The sequence below is a fragment of the Harmonia axyridis genome, chromosome X, assembly GCF_914767665.1.
Source record: "Harmonia axyridis chromosome X, icHarAxyr1.1, whole genome shotgun sequence".
NCBI classification, from domain to species: domain Eukaryota; kingdom Metazoa; phylum Arthropoda; class Insecta; order Coleoptera; family Coccinellidae; genus Harmonia; species Harmonia axyridis.
This window is the reverse complement of record NC_059508.1, coordinates 23,526,843-23,544,524: the sequence shown is the minus strand read 5'-3', so window position 1 is coordinate 23,544,524 and position 17,682 is coordinate 23,526,843.

The following is a 17,682-nucleotide window of genomic DNA, read 5'->3' as shown; positions in this document are numbered from 1 at the left end:
AAATACAAGACATGGCATTTCTCATGAAACAACAGAAAAATATTACAATGTTCAGCATCCTTAAATATAATCTGTACAAATTAACAACTATATCAATGAATCTTTACACTTCACACCGTATCACTCCTTCGATAAAATAATAAATAAGGAACTCTATCTCCTTGACGTTTAAGAACATCTTCTTCCGTAACTCTGTTTATTTTAGAGTCATCAAACCTCAACCATGTATTATACCCCGAATGGAAGGTATCTGCTATATAATGCCCATAGCTGGCCTCTTTTCCTACATGGTATACTACAGATATTAATTTATATTGTCTCTCCGCTGAAGTATTCGTCCTTCCAGATAATATTTCAGAATCAATTTGCAGATTGATGGGAAATTCTATAGTCTTCATTATTTTAGTGCAGCCATTCATTCTGTATTCGAAGCATTTCAAATGTAATACTTAAACTACAGGCAACTTCTCTATCATCACTTGCTGCCATGCTTCAACCGTTTCTTACATTTCGATGAAGTCAGACCCTTTAGTTTGTTCTTGGTTGTAAGGCCTTTTAATGCTTCAGCTATGTTATTTGCTTTCCTAATATTTAATGGCAATGTTAGGAATGGTTCAATATTTTCTGAAGTTTCGTCTCCGGTTTTATGGATTCTTGAACAGAGAAGTCCTCCGAATATATCACTAATCGGTGTCTTGTCCATTTGTATTTCTCTTGTTACATTCCCTTCGTTCCTAGGACCAATAACTTTCCAATCATTCTCATCTATTTTCACTTCTTTTTTAGCTGCTTGAATATTTTCGTCATGGCTAATCAATTTCATTATTCCCATCATTTCATCATTGAGTCCAATCAACAGAAGGCCCAAGAATTCTTCGGCGTCTTCTTGTCGGCCTTCAACAAGGAAAGAATCGCTAAGTGTTTCGTTTAGCATCGTATAAAACGATGAGGCCTCAAACGAATTGCCATTGTCTATATTGACGAAAGTTTGCTTCTTGTTTTTCTTTTTTGAACGTGACTTGCGTCTAACATTGGGCAGATTATCGAAGTTATTCATAAATTTACACCTGGAATAGTTGAATAATGAAAATACATATATAAAATTGTTATTCAATCAAAGTTGCAAATTATATTAATTTATACTTACATATTTTCACTCATTGTTATTGATTTCAGTGCATTATTTTGAGTGAAGTTCTCTGATAGCCGTTTGAGGAGATTACAAAGTGGTGGGCAAGCAAGTAAGGCTTGTAATATTGAGTTTATATAACGAAAAGTACTTTTGTTTCGTAAACCCCTGGGTTTAAAACTGGTTTGGGTCCCATCAATTTTATAGTTCTTGAGAAATTCTGAAAATTAAAAAATATTACTAACCATGATAGAAACTTGAATTTCCACTGATATTTGTAGGTGAAAACCAAAGCATACCACTTTTCATCAAGTAAAATGGGTTCAACTAAGTAAAATAATAATCTACTGTAGATGTAAGCAAATTGTTAGTCGAAAGTAAGATAAATATATAAAAAAAGATATGGTTTTGAACTCACCTCCTAACATATGAGTGGCTGAATCTATTTTTTTGACTACTTTTGTATGTTTTAAAGATGTTACATGTGAATCATTAATTTTATTGTCTATTTTCTCATTCGATATTGTTTTAACATCTTTATCAAATAGACTAGCCCATGATTTTTTCCATACATTTACTGTGGGCTCCTCAATTTTAGATTCATTTTTATTCGAGATGCTACTTTCAATTTTTTCAATTGTCCTATTGGAAATTGTATCATTTTTGATTATCTCTGTATTATCTCTTGCAATAATTTCAACTGTTTTTACAGCTCAACTGGGGGGAGTTGAAGGTTTCGAATGTTTTCCTGTCATCTCATTCTGGATAATAGGTTTTGTAATTGATAATCCATTGTAATTGATTACAGATTTTCTACACTCATTTTCTGAAAAAGTTGATATTAGTTGATTCATTATTATATTGCATATTCATATTGACCATGAATAATTCTTTTAAGATCTCTATACTTACTTGCAGAAAATTTTTGTTTAACTCTACAGGGTAATTTGTATTCACTAGAATTGGTAAATAATATATTATTTATAATACGGACTTCTTCTTCTAACTGAGTTAACTCCAAGAAATGTAGATTCTGAAAAAAAAAATAACAATATAATAGTTGAAATCATTTTGGAAATTATAATATTTCTGTATATAGTATATCCAAAGTCCCTTGAAATTGTCTATAAAAACGCTTGGCCAGAGATAATTGCAAAACAGTCATAAACCAGTAAGGCGAAATTTATATCCCTCAGTGAAAGCAGAAGGCTGAATGATAATGATGTACAGGGTGATTCACCGCGATGGCTTATTGTTTATGGAAAACTAATAATAATTTTCTGCTGAAAATTTTAACAATTTCAGATTACTACCTACTTATTTCAAACGGCACACCCAGTATATTATTGCATTATCAGATAGCTTGGTTGATGATAATTTCAGCAATATGGCAATACTTGAGTATAAGCTGAACAGTTCATAAGTTGAAGAGATTCCTATAGATTTCTAATGAAAAGTTTTTTGGAAAAATCTATATTTTTTTATTCATTCAGTCAATTTTACGTAGATATAAAAACAGAGGGGTCTCAAGCAAACTCTATACTTGAAGAGTTTTCGAGGAAAAACTTCAACTAAGGAAAACTGCAATTTCTCATTGAATGGAGTAGTCTATGACTTCCAGAAAACATGAAGAGAAACTAAAAAGTCGAAATTTCTTGAATTGTAATAAATTTTTCGTTAAGAAAGTTGAAAATTCATAAACCAATGAAAAAAAATAACTACATGAAATATAACTGATATTCGAAAATATTCGAATAAATGAAAATAACCCTAAGCTAGTATTAAAAAAATTACCTCCATATTCAAACAATTAACTATTTAAACATGAAACTTTCCACTAGAAATATCACTTCAACAACTGTTTAAGAAGTAACTCTTGGAAGAATGTTCGCTGAACTGAGGTTACTTACAATTTGTCAACCTGGCATGGTTGACGAGCATAGAATATTTTTCTTCTTCTTAACTATGTACAGGTCGAGCCATATACCTAATATTAGGGGCAAGTTGCACCATTTGCCTAAACATTAACTAAAATTTAAACATTGATTAATTTCTGATTTCTCTTGAGAAATCATAGAGTAATCAACGTTTAAATTTTTAATTAATGTTCAGGCAAATGGTGCAACTGGCCCTTTGTCTATTGGGTAAAATATAGAAGTGCGCGTGCGCCGCATATTTTTTTGTTCATTCAGTCAATTTTACGTAGATATAAAAAGAGAGGGGTCTCAAGCAAATTCTATACTTAAGGAGATTTCGAGGAAAAACTTCAAATAAGGAAAACTGCAATTTCTCATTGAATGGAGTAGTCTATGACTTCCAGAAAACATGAAAACAAACTAAAAAGTCGAAATTTCATGAATAATAATAAATTTTTTGTTATGATGGTTGAAAATCCATAAACCAATAAAAAAAAAACTAACTACATGAAATATAACTGATATTTGAAAATATTCGAATAAATTAAAACAACCCTAAGCTAGTATTAAAAAAATTACCTCCATATTCAAACAATTTTCTATTTAAACATGAAACTTTCCACTAGAAATATCACTTCAACAACTGTTTATAAAGTAACTCTTGGAAGAATATTCGCTAAACTGAGGTTACTTACAATTTGTCAACCCGGCATGGTTGACGAACATAGAATATTTTTCTTCGTCTTAACTATGTACAGGTCGAGCCATATACCTTATATTAGGGGCCAGTTGCACCATTTGCCTAAACATTGATTAAAATTTAAACATTGATTAATTTCTGATTTCTCTTGAGAAATCATAGAGTAATCAACGTTTAAATTTTTAATTAATGTTTAGGCAAATGGTGCAACTGGCCCTTAGTCTATTAGGTAGAATATAGAAGTGCGCGTGCGCCTCATATTAAATTTCAATAATAATATATATTATAATAATAATAATTTTCAATTAGATAATTTCTAAACTGTGCTCGAAATAAAAAATTCCAATTCCACAAAATTATCTGTATTTCGTTTCTTCATTTCCAGCTTAGTTTGATTGTAATCTATGGTCCACAGTTCGCATTGAAAAAGTGTCCAGCGGACAGGATAAATAGAAGGCGCTAGTGTAGCTAGAGGGTATATTTGTATTTTGTGGTTTCTGTAATCTGCATTCCGTGGTTTCATTTTAAGCGTGGTTATATTCATAGATAAATACAAACGTACCCCTTATATATGGTTATAATTGATTCTGATAGATGTGGCAAGCTGAAAAATAAATATTGAATTCTGTTGATAATTATAACATAGGTAATGAGAAAACCATTTTCTGTTGATATTTCGACATTTCGATCTTCAGCGGAATATAACAATTATGTTAAATTATTATATTTACTTTAATATTATGTTTGTGTCTCCCGACCAATGTACAAATTTCCGAAATTATTTTTTGTTCCCGATAATAGGGACATTCGATCTGCCAACCCAAGGAAGCGAACATACTTTTGTTGGATAGCACATATGCCTACTTATGCGTTTCGTCCCTGGCACACACATCGGACTCATCAGGGTGACTTTGGTATAATTGTGTGTGCCGTGTCACAGACGCTTGGGGAATTTATTATTATCGGGAGCCGCCGGGACTCGAACCCGGCACCTTGTCGCATCTCGGTGAGTGATTCTACCTCTTAACGTATAGGCTACCGAATGCTGTGTTTATTGTTGCTATGTGGAGCTTTATGAGAAGCCGCCACACTTTCATCCTTTTTGAAGTTTTCTATGAAATTTACCTCAGAACATAGAATATACTCTAAGAAATTAGCCTTCTAGCTATTCAGTGAATAGTTTTCTATTCAGTGAGTAGTTGATATTTATGAATATTCGTTACTATTCACTGATGATGATTAGATAGTTGAGTAATTAATTATTTGTGAAGTTACGAATGAAAGTTTGAATGATCACTTTTCAGGAATAATTGAAAAAAGATATTGAAATTGGAGATCACATATGTTGAAATTGATAGAAACAATTGAATTGTAATTATTCATTTCATAGTAGAAACTGGTATTCGTCCAAAGAAACATGAATAGAACTGGGATTTTTTAAATAAAAAAATATAAAAATTGAATATAAGATTCTAACATATGAATCAAGCAATAAAGAGTTCTAATAATAACAATATAAGATTCTACATTCGAAATTTAATGCCGTCTTTTTAATCGATTGCAGAGTTTATTCATTTGAAACCTTGCTTTCATATTTCATATGCATTGTCATTTCTAGACATTACTCTATTTCATTGGTCAATTATTGTTTGATTCTGAATTGCGAAACGACGAATTTTTCTATTCTTTTAAATCTGAGGTCTAAAAATGTAAAAGAATTTGAATAGACTTGACCAATCCTTATTCAGAAGCAAATTCTAGAGGTTTTAGGCATGTACATTAGTAAATGGTGGAACATCCAAAATGTTACCAAATAAAGGCCTATGCCATTGAAAAGTTGGTATCCCAGACAATCGAAACTATTAGCGTACACCAGATGTAAATTATAAGCACAGACCTTTAACTGTAGTAAGAGAGAAATTCAATATATTCTGAGTTCTCATGTCTAATATCCAGGATGATAAAATTTAAAGAAATCCAATCTGACCTTGGACAGATCTTTTTTTCGAGTAATTATTCAACTAAGTTTTGATTTTCAAGTGAATAAGAGGACCAATAGAAGAAAGAAATTTTATAGTAATCAGAGACGAGAATTCTCCAAAAAAAATTGTTCTGACCCAGGAAAAGGAATAATAGGTTATAAAACGGAAATTAATGAGTGTTTTGTTTTGGGTCATTAAAGATATAGGTTAATTCAGAGTTCATGACTGGTATATTTATGATTTTCGTGAAACAAAAAAAATTACATGATTCGAGTGCATGAGGTACGATCTTCCAAAATATCCTCATTTATCTAGGTTACAGAAGTAGGAGAACGTAGCGCCGCTGAACACAGGGGGAAATTATAAAGTTTGGTCAAGTTTCTTTTCATTACATTGAGCGAAATTCACCTGATTTCAAGAGCAAAGAAAAAGGAATAAAGAGTCCAAAGTCCTGAAATAGCTAATACTGTTAATGGTTCATTGAAATTTTCACGAAGACGACCTTCTTTTCCTTTCTGAGATCGTAGTTCTTATAAAAATTTAATTCAAATCAATTTTAATTAAATCAGAAGAACGGCAAATCAAGATGGGGATACCACAAGGCAGCGTAGCAGGGACAGTAATGTTTCTCATTTATATTAACGACTTTGGTCATATTTCTCTGATCGAGGACCGAACAGAAATAACAAATGTTCACTATGTAGATGATACAAACCTTCTAACAGTACAACCATTATGGCCTGATCTCAGGAGTATAACTGAAAAAATAATGCACTACACTGAAGAATGGTTAGAGAATAACAACTTAATACTCATCAAAACGAAAACCAAGATGATATTATTCCATCCAATACACTCTAATATAGAAAATCCTAGAAAAATCAACATAAACAAACAAGAATTCAAGATATCAGAACACACAAAATTTCTTGGTATATACATTGATGGTGATATGAAATGGAAAACACATATAGCAAACTTAGAAGACAAAATTGCATCATCATTGTATGCTTTCAGAGTAACAGCTAAATATCTAAATCCTGAAGTAACGAAAACTGTATATTATGCAATGATAGAATCAAAATTGAGATATGGACTGATATTTTACGGATCTGGAAACATACAATCCCTTTTCAGACTCCAAAAAAAAGCTGTGAGGTTAATATGCAGCTTGAAATACAACCAATCATGCAGAGGATTTTCCCGGCAGAAAAGGATATTGACATTATATGGCTTATACATACAAGAATGCATTCTGTTTATACATAAGAATAATGAATTATTTGAACAATACAAGAATCTGAAGGAAAGATATGAAACTAGAACACAGAATTATAACTATCCCAAATATAGACTAACAACAACCCAAAAACAAGCAGAATACAGATGTCTACTATTATACAATCATCTACCAAATGAAACAAAGAACATCACAAACTACAAAATATTTAAGAAGAAAATATTCTCGATGTTGATGGATATGGAACCCTATTGCCTACAAGATTATTTAGGAAATAACTAGAAAAAATACTACTTTTTTGACACTATTTCATTTCATTTCATGTTGTGAACTTGAGACGATTCTGAAATAAAGAGCATTTATTATTATTTATTATTATTATTATTAAGTTTTAGGAAAAGAAATTTCTTCAAAAAAACAAACAAAATTTTACATTCATACAAAGTTCGTTTATTAAAATATAATATTTATTTTTTATATACATATGTATATATATATATATATATATATATATATATATATATATATATATATATATAACATTGTATAGTCAATTTATCATATTCTCCCGAAATACAATTCATGGCATCACTCATGAAACAACAGAAAAATATTACAATGTTCAGCATCCTTAAATCTAATCTGTACAAATTAACAACTTTATCAATGAATCTTCACACTTCACACCATATCACTCCTTCGATAAAATAATAAATAAGGAACTCTATCTCCTTGACGTTTAAGAACATCTTCTTCCGTAACTCTGTTTATTTTAGAGTCATCAAACCTCAACCATGTATTATACCCCGAATGGAAAGTATCTGCTATATAATGCCCATAGCTGGCCTCCTTTCCTACATGGTATACTACAGATATTAATTTATATTGTCTCTCCGCTGAAGTATTCGTCCTTCCAGATAATATTTTAGAATCAATCTGCAGATTGATGGGAAATTCTATAGTCTTCATTATTTCAGTGCAGCCATTCATTCTGTATTCGAAGCATTTCAAATGTAATACTAAAACTACAGGCAACTTCTCTATCATCACTTGCTGCCATGCTTCAACCGTTCCTTTCGTTTTCGATGATGATAGACCCTCTAGTTTGTTCTTGGTTGTAAGGCCTTCTAATGCTCCAGCTATGTTATTTGCTTTCTTAATATTTTATGGCAATGTTAGGAATGGTTCAATATTTTCTGAAGTTTCGTCACCGGTTTTATGGATTCTTGAACAGAGAAGTCCTCCGAATATATCACTAATCGGTGTCTTGTCCATTTGTATTTCTCTTGTTACATTCCCTTCGTTCCTAGGACCAATAACTTTCCAATCATCCACATCTATTTTCACTTCTTTTTTAGCTGCTTGAATATTTTCGTCATGGCTAATCAATTTCATTATTCCCATCATTGAGTCCATTCAACAGAAGGCCCAAGAATTCTTCGGCGTCTTCTTGTCGGCCTTCAACAAGGAAAGAATCGCTACGTGTTCCGTTTAGCATCGTATAAAACGATGAGGCCTCAAACGAATTGCCATTGTCTATATTGACGAAAGTTTGCTTCTTGTTCTTCTTTTTTGAACGTGACTTGCGTCTTACATTGGGCAGATTATCGAAGTTATTCATAAATTTACACCTGGATTAGTTGAATAATGAAAAAACATATATAAAATTGTTATTCAATCAAAGTTGCAAATTATATTAATTTATACTTACATATTTTCACTCATTGTTATTGATTTCAGTGCATTATTGTGAGTGAAGTTCTCTGATAGCCGTTTGAGGAGATTACAAAGTGGTGGGCAAGCAAGTAAGGCTTGTAATATTGAGTTTATATAACAAAAAATACTTTTGTTTCGTAAACACCTGGATTTAAAACTGGTTTGCGTCCCAGCAATTTAATAGTTCTTCAGAAATTCTGAAAATTTAAAAATATTACTAACCATGATAGAAACTTGAATTTTCACTGATATCTGTAGGTGAAAACCAAAGCATTCCACTTTTCATCGAGTAAAATGAGTTCAACTAAGTAAAATAATTATCTACTGTAGATGTAAGCAAATTGTTAGTTGAAAGTAAGATAAATATATAAAAAAAGATATGGTTTTGAACTCACCTCCTAACATATGAGTGGCTGAATCTATTTTTTCGACTACTTTTGTATGTTTTAAAGATGTTACATGTGGATCATTAATTTTATTGTCTATTTTCTCATTCGATATTGTTTTAACATCTTTATCAAATAGACTAGCCCATGATTTTTTCCATACATTTACTGTGGGCTTCTCAATTTTAGATTCATTTTTATTCGAGATGCTACTTTCAATTTTTTCAATTGTCCTATTGGAAATTGTATCATTTTTGATTATCTCTGTATTATCTCTTGCAATAATTTCAACTGTTTTTACAGCTGAACTAGGGGGAGTTGAAGGTTTCGAATGTTTTCCTGTCATCTCATTCTGGATAAAAGGTTTTGTAATTGATAATCCATTGTAATTGATTACAGATTTTCTACACTCATTTTCTGAAGAAGTTGATATTAGTTGACTCATTATTATATTACATATTCATATTGACCATGAATAATTCTTTTAAGATCTCTATACTAACTTACAGAAATTTTTTGTTTAACTCTACAGGGTAATTTGTATTCACTAGAATTGGTAAATAATATATTATTAATAATACCTCTTCTTCTTCTAACTGAGTTAACTCCAAGAAATGTAGATTCTGAAAAAAAAAATAACAATATAATAGTGGAAATCATTTTGGAAATTTTAATATTTCTGTATATAGTATATCCAAAGTCCCTTGAAATAGTCTATAAAAACGCTTGGCCAGAGATAATTGCAAAACAGTCATAAACCAGTAAGGCGAAATTTATATCCCTTAGTGGAAGCAGAAGGCTGAATGATAATGATGTACAGAGTGATTCACCGCGATGGCTTATTGTTTATGGAAAACTAATAATAATTTTGTGCTGAAAATTCAATCAATTTCAGATTACTACCTTCTTATTTCAAACGGCACACCCAGTATATTAGTGCATTATCAGATAGCTTGGTTGATGATAATTTCAGCAATATGGCAATACTTGAGTATGAGCTGAACAGTTCATAAGTTGAAGAGATTCCTATAGATATCTAATGAAAAGTTTTTCGGAAAAATCTTTATTTTTTTATTCATTCAGTCAAATTTACGTAGATATAAAAAGAGAGGGGTCTCAAGCAAACTCTATACTTGAAGAGTTTTCGAGGAAAAACTTCAACTAAGGAAAACTGCAATTTCTCATTGAATGGAGTAGTCTATGACTTCCAGAAAACATGAAAAGAAACTAAAAATTAAAAACTTAAAAAAATTAAAAATTAAACAGTATTAGCTATTTCAGGACTTTGGACTCTCTATTCTTTTTTCTTTGCTCTTGAAATCAGGTGAAATTCGCTCAATATAATAAAAAAAAACTTGACCAAACTTCATAATTTTCCCCTGTGTTCAGCGGCGCTACGTTCTCCTACTTCTGTAACTTAGATAAATGAGGATATTTTGGAAGATCGTACCTCATGCACTCGAATCATGTAATTTTTTTTTATTTCACAAAAATCACAAATATACCAGTCATGAACTCTGAATTAACCTATATCTATAATGACCCAAAACAAAACACTCATTAATTTCCGTTTTATAACCTATTATTCCTTTTCCTGGGTCAGAACAATTTTTTTGGAGAATTCTCGTCTCTGATTACTATGAAATTTCTTTTTTCTATTGGTCCTCTAATTCACTTGAAAATCTAAACTCAGTTGAATAATTACTCAAAAAAAAGTTCTGTCCAAGGTCAGATTGGATTTCTTTAAATTTTATTATCCTGGATATTAGACATGAGAACTCAGAATATATTGAATTTCTCTCTTACTACAGTTGAAGGTCTGTGCTTATAATTTACATCTGGTGTACGCTAGTAGTTTCGATTGTCTGGGATACCAACTATTCAATGGCATAGGCCTCGATTTGGTAACATTTTGGATGTTCCACCATTTACTAATGTACATGCCTAAAACCTCTAGAATTTGCTTCTGAATAAGGATTGGTCAATTTTTCATCGTATTGCACAGGGACGAAAGCTTGACACGCGTGTCTAAGGAATCCACTTTGGTATAAGGGACTGTTCTTATTCCCTTTTTTTTGTTTGATCAACAATTATCCAAGTGGGCCATTCCACATTGTTGATTTTCTTGGACTCGGATGTCACGCAGGTAGCTATAATCTCCCACGTGGTAAGGTCAATTGCTGCTGTAACCACAAATGCACGACTGACTTCTGTTGTTGATTTCATTCGTTTGTTATTTCCTTCAATGTTTCTCATTCTTAAACATTTCATCGTATTGCACAGGGACGAAAGCTTGACACGCGTGTCTAAGGAATCCACTTTGGTATAAGGGACTGTTCTTATTCCCTTTTTTTTGTTTGATCAACAATTATCCAAGTGGGCCATTCCACATTGTTGATTTTCTTGGACTCGGATGTCACGCAGGTAGCTAGAATCTCCCACGTGGTAAGGTCAATTGCTGCTGTAACCACAAATGCACGACTGACTTCTGTTGTTGATTTCATTTGTTTGTTTTTTCCTTCTATGTTTCTCATTCTTACACTTTTCATCGTATTGCACAGGGACGAAAGCTTGACACACGTGTCTATGGAAACCACATTCGTATAAGGGACTGTTCTTACTTCATTCTTTCTGTATAATGATCAATTATCCAAGTAAGTCATTCCACATGTTGATTTTCTTGGACTCGGATGTCACGCAGGTAGCTATAATCTCCCACGTGGTAAGGTCAATTGCTGCTGAAATCACAAATGCACGACTGACTTCTGTTGTTGATTTCATTTGTTTGTTATTTCCTTCAATGTTTCTCATTCTAACACTTTTCATCGTATTGCACAGGGACGAAAGCTTGACACACGTGTCTAAGAAAACCACTTTGGTATGAGGGACTGTTCTTATTCCCTTCTTTTTGTTCAATCAACAATTATCCAAGTAAGCCATTCCACATTGTTGATTTTCTTGGACTCGGATGTCACGCAGGTAGCTATAAGCTCCCACGTGGTAAGGTCAATTGCTGCTGTAACCACAAATGCACGACTGACTTCTGTTGTTGATTTCATTTGTTTGTTATTTCCTTCTATGTTTCTCATTCTAACACTTTTCATCGTATTGCACAGGGACGAAAGCTTGACACACGTGTCTAAGGAAACCACTTTGGTATAAGGGACTTTTCTCATTCTCTTTTTTTTGTTTAATCAACAATTATCCAAGTAGGCCATTCCACATTGTTGATTATCTTGGACTCGGATGTCACGCAGGTAGCTATAATCTCCCACGTGGTAAGGTCAATTGCTGCTGTAACCACAAATGCACGACTGACTTCTAATGTTGATTTCATTTGTTTGTTATTTCCTTCAATGTTTCTCATTCTAACACTTCTCATCGTATTGCACAGGGACGAAAGCTTTACACACGTGTCTAAGGAAACCACTTTGGTATAAGGGACTGTTCTTATTCCCTTCTTTTTGTTCAATCAACAATTATCCAAGTAAGCCATTCCACATTGTTGATTTTCTTGGACTCGGATGTCACGCAGGTAGCTATAATCTCCCACGTGGTAAGGTCAATTGCTGCTGTAACCACAAATGCACGACTGACTTCTGTTGTTGATTTCATTTGTTTGTTATTTCCTTCTATGTTTCTCATTCTAACACTTTTCATCGTATTGCACAGGAACGAAAGCTTGACACAGGTGTCTAAGGAAACCACTTTGGTATAAGGGACTGTTCTTATTCCCTTCTTTTTGTTTAATGAACAATTATCCAAATAAGCCATTCCACATTGTTGATTTTCTTGGACTCGGATGACACGCGGGTAGCTATAATCTCCCACGTGGTAAGGTCAATTGCTGATGTAACCACAATTGGACGGCTGACTTCTGTTGTTTATTTCATTTGTTTGTTATTTCCTTCAATGTTTCTCATTCTAACACTTCTCATCGTATTGCACAGGGACGAAAGCTTGACACACGTGTCTATGGAAACCACATTGGTATAAGGGACTGTTCTTATTCCCTTCTTTCTGTATGATGATCAATTATCCAAGTAAGCCATTCCACATTGTTGATTTTCTTGGACTCGGATGACACGCAGGTAGCTATAATCTCCCACGTGGTAAGGTCAATTGCTGCTGTAACCACAAATGCACGACTGACTTCTGTTGTTGATTTCATTCGTTTGTTATTTTCTTCAATGTTTCTCATTCTAACACTTTTCATCGTATTGCACATGGACGAAAGCTTGACACACGTGTCTATGGAAACCACATTGGTATAAGGGACTGTTCTTACTTCATTCTTTCTGTATAATGATCAATTATCCAAGTAAGCCATTCCACATTGTTGATTTTCTTGGACTCGGATGTCACGCAGGTAGCTATAATCTCCCACGTGGTAAGGTCAATTGCTGCTGTAATCACAAATGCACGACTGACTTCTGTTGTTGATTTGATTTGTTTGTTATTTCCTTCAATGTTTCTCATTCTAACACTTTTCATCGTATTGCACAGAGACGAAAGCTTGACACACGTGTCTAAGGAAACAACTTTGGTATAAGGACTGTTCTTATTCTCTTCTTTTTGTTTAATGAACAATTATCCAAGTAAGCCATTCCACATTGTTGATTTTCTTGGAATCGGATGTCACGCAGGTAGCTATAATCTCCCACGTGGTAAGGTCAATTGCTGCTGTATCCACAAATGCACGACTGACTTCTGTTGTTGATTTCATTTGTTTGTTTTTTCCTTCTATGTTTCTCATTCTAACACTTTTTATCGTATTGCACAGGGACGAAAGCTTGAATTACGTGTCTAAGGAAGCCACATTGGTATGAGGGACTGTTCTTATTCCGATTCCACATTGTTGATTTTCTTGGACTAGGATGTCACGCAGCTAGCTATAATCTCCCACGTGGTAAGGTCAATTGCTGCTGTAACCACAAATGCATGACTGACTTCTGTTGTTGATTTCATTTGTTTGTTTTTTCCTTCTATGTTTCTCATTCTAACACTTTTCATCGTATTGCACAGGGACCAAAGCTTGACACACGTGTCTAAGGAAACCACAAGGGTTTGTTCTCATTCCTTTTTTTTCTTTTTGATGAACAATTATCTAAGTGAGCCATTCCACATTGTTGATTTTCTTGGACTCGGATGTCACGCAGGTAGCTATAATCTCCCACGTGGTAAGGTCCATTGCTGCTGTAACCACGAATTCACGATTGACTTCTGTTGTTGATTTCATTTGTTTGTTAGTTCCTTCTATGTTTCTCATTCTAACAATTTTCATCGTATTGCACAGGGACGAAAGCTTGACACACGTGTCTAAGGAAACCACTTTGTATGAGGGACTGTTCTTATTCCCTTCTTTTTGTTTAATGAACAATTATCCAAGTAAGCCATTCCACATTGTTAATTTTCTTGGACTCGGATGTCACGCAGGGAGCTATAATCTCCCACGTGGTAAGGTCAATTGCTGCTGTTACCACAAATGCACGATTGACTTATGTTGTTGATTTCATTCGTTTTTTATTTTCTTGAATGTTTCACATTCTAACACTTTTTATCGTATTGCACAGGGACGAAAGCTTGACACACGTGTCTAAGGAAACCACTTTGGTATAAGGGACTGTTCTTATTCCCTTCTTTTTGTTTTATGAACAATTATCCAAGTAAGCCATTCCACATTGTTGATTTTCTTGGACTCGGATGTCACGCAGGTAGCTATAATCTCCCACGTGGTAAGGTCCATTGCTGCTGTAACCACGAATGCACGATTGACTTCTGTTGTTGATTTCATTTGTTTGTTATTTCCTTCTATGTTTCTCATTCTAACAATTTTCATCGTATTGCACAGGGACGAAAGCTTGACACACGTGTCTAAGGCAACCACTTTGGTATGAGGGACTGTTCTTATTCCCTTCTTTTTGTTTAATGAACAATTATCCAAGTTAGCCATTCCACATTGTTGATTTTCTTGGACTCGGATGTAACGCAGGTAGCTATAATCTCCCACGTGGTAAGGTCAATTGCTGCTGTAACCACAAATGCACGACTGACTTCTGTTGTTGATTTCATTCGTTTGTTATTTTCTTCAATGTTTCTCATTCTAACACTTTTCATCGTATTGCACAGGGACGAAAGCTTGACACACGTGTCTAAGGAAACAACTTTGGTATAAGGACTGTTCTCATTCCCTTGTTTTTGTTCAATGAACAATTATCCAAGTAAGCCATTCCACATTGTTGATTTTCTTGGACTCGGATGTAACGCAGGTAGCTATAATCTCCCACGTGGTAAGGTCAATTGCTGCTGTAACCACAAATGCACGACTGACTTCTGTTGTTGATTTCATTTGTTTGTTTTTTCCTTCTATGTTTCTCATTCTAACACTTTTTATCGTATTGCACAGGGACGAAAGCTTGACACGTGTCTAAGGAAACCACATTGGTATAAGGGACTGTTCTTATTCCCTTTTTTCTTTTTGATGAACAATAATCCAAATAAGCCATTCCACATTGTTGATTTTCTTGGACTCGGATGTCACGCAGGTAGCTATAATCTCCCACGTGGTAAGGTCAATTGCTGCTGTAAACACGAATGCACGACTGACTTCTGTTGTTGATTTCATTCGTTTGTTATTTTCTTCAATGTTTCTCATTCTAACACTTTTCATCGTATTGCACAGGGACGAAAGCTTGACACACGTGTCTAAGGAAACCACTTTGGTATAAGGGACTGTTCTTATTCCCTTCTTTCTGTTTAATGAACAATTATACAAGTGAGCCATTCCACATTGTTGATTTTCTTGGACTCGGATGTCACGCAGCTAGCTATAATCTCCCACGTGGTGAGGTCAATTGCTGCTGTAACCACAAATGCACGACTGACTTCTGTTGTTAATTTCATTCGTTTGTTATTTTCTTCAATGTTTCTCATTCTAACACTTTTCATCGTATTGCACAGGGACGAAAGCTTGACACACGTGTCTAAGGAAACCACAAGGGTTTGTTCTCATTCCCTTTTTTCTTTTTGATGAACAATTATCTAAGTGAGCCATTCCACATTGTTGATTTTTTTGGACTCGGATGTCACGCAAGTAGCTATAATCTCCCACGTGGTGAGGTCCATTTCTGCTGTAACCACGAATGCACGATTGACTTCTGTTGTTGATTTCATTTGTTTGTTATTTTCTTCAATGTTTCTCATTCTAACACTTCTCATCGTATTGCACAGGGACGAAAGCTTGACACACGTGTCTAAGGAAACAACTTTGGTATAAGGACTGTTCTTATTCTCTTCTTTTTGTTCAATGAACAATTATCCAAGTAAGCCATTCCACATTGTTGATTTTCTTGGAATCGGATGTCACGCAGGTAGCTATAATCTCCCACGTGGTAAGGTCAATTGCTGCTGTATCCACAAATGCACGACTGACTTCTGTTGTTGATTTCATTTGTTTGTTTTTTCCTTCTATGTTTCTCATTCTAACACTTTTTATCGTATTGCACAGGGACGAAAGCTTGACTTACGTGTCTCAGGAAGCCACATTGGTATGAGGGACTGTTCTTATTCCGATTCCACATTGTTGATTTTCTTGGACTAGGATGTCACGCAGCTAGCTATAATCTCCCACGTGGTAAGGTCAATTGCTGCTGTAACCACAAATGCATGACTGACTTCTGTTGTTGATTTCATTTGTTTGTTTTTTCCTTCTATGTTTCTCGTTCTAACACTTTTCATCGTATTGCACAGGGACGAAAGCTTGACACACGTGTCTAAGGAAACCACAAGGGTTTGTTCTCATTCCTTTTTTTTTCTTTTTGATGAACAATAATCCAAGTAAGCCATTCCACATTGTTGATTTTTTTGGACTCGGATGTCACGCAGGTAGCTATAATCTCCCACGTGGTAAGGTCCATTGCTGCTGTAACCACGAATGCACGATTGACTTCTGTTGTTGATTTCATTTGTTTGTTATTTCCTTCTATGTTTCTCATTCTAACAATTTTCATCGTATTGCACAGGGACGAAAGCTTGACACACGTGTCTAAGGCAACCACTTTGGTATGAGGGACTGTTCTTATTCCCTTCTTTTTGTTTAATGAACAATTATCCAAGTAAGCCATTCCACATTGTTGATTTTCTTGTACTCGGATGTAACGCAGGTAGCTATAATTTTCCACGTGGTAAGGTCAATTGCTGCTGTAACCACAAATGCACGACTGACTTCTGTTGTTGATTTCATTCGTTTGTTATTTTCTTCAATGTTTCTCATTCTAACACTTTTCATCGTATTGCACAGGGACGAAAGCTTGACACACGTGTCTAAGGAAACAACTTTGGTATAAGGACTGTTCTCATTCCCTTCTTTTTGTTCAATGAACAATTATCCAAGTAAGCCATTCCACATTGTTGATTTTCTTGGACACGGATGTAACGCAGGTAGCTATAATCTCCCACGTGGTAAGGTCAATTGCTGCTGTAACCACAAATGCACGACTGACTTCTGTTGTTGATTTCATTTGTTTGTTTTTTCCTTCTATGTTTCTCATTCTAACACTTTTCATCGTATTGCACAGGGACGAAAGCTTGACACACGTGTCTAAGGAAACGACT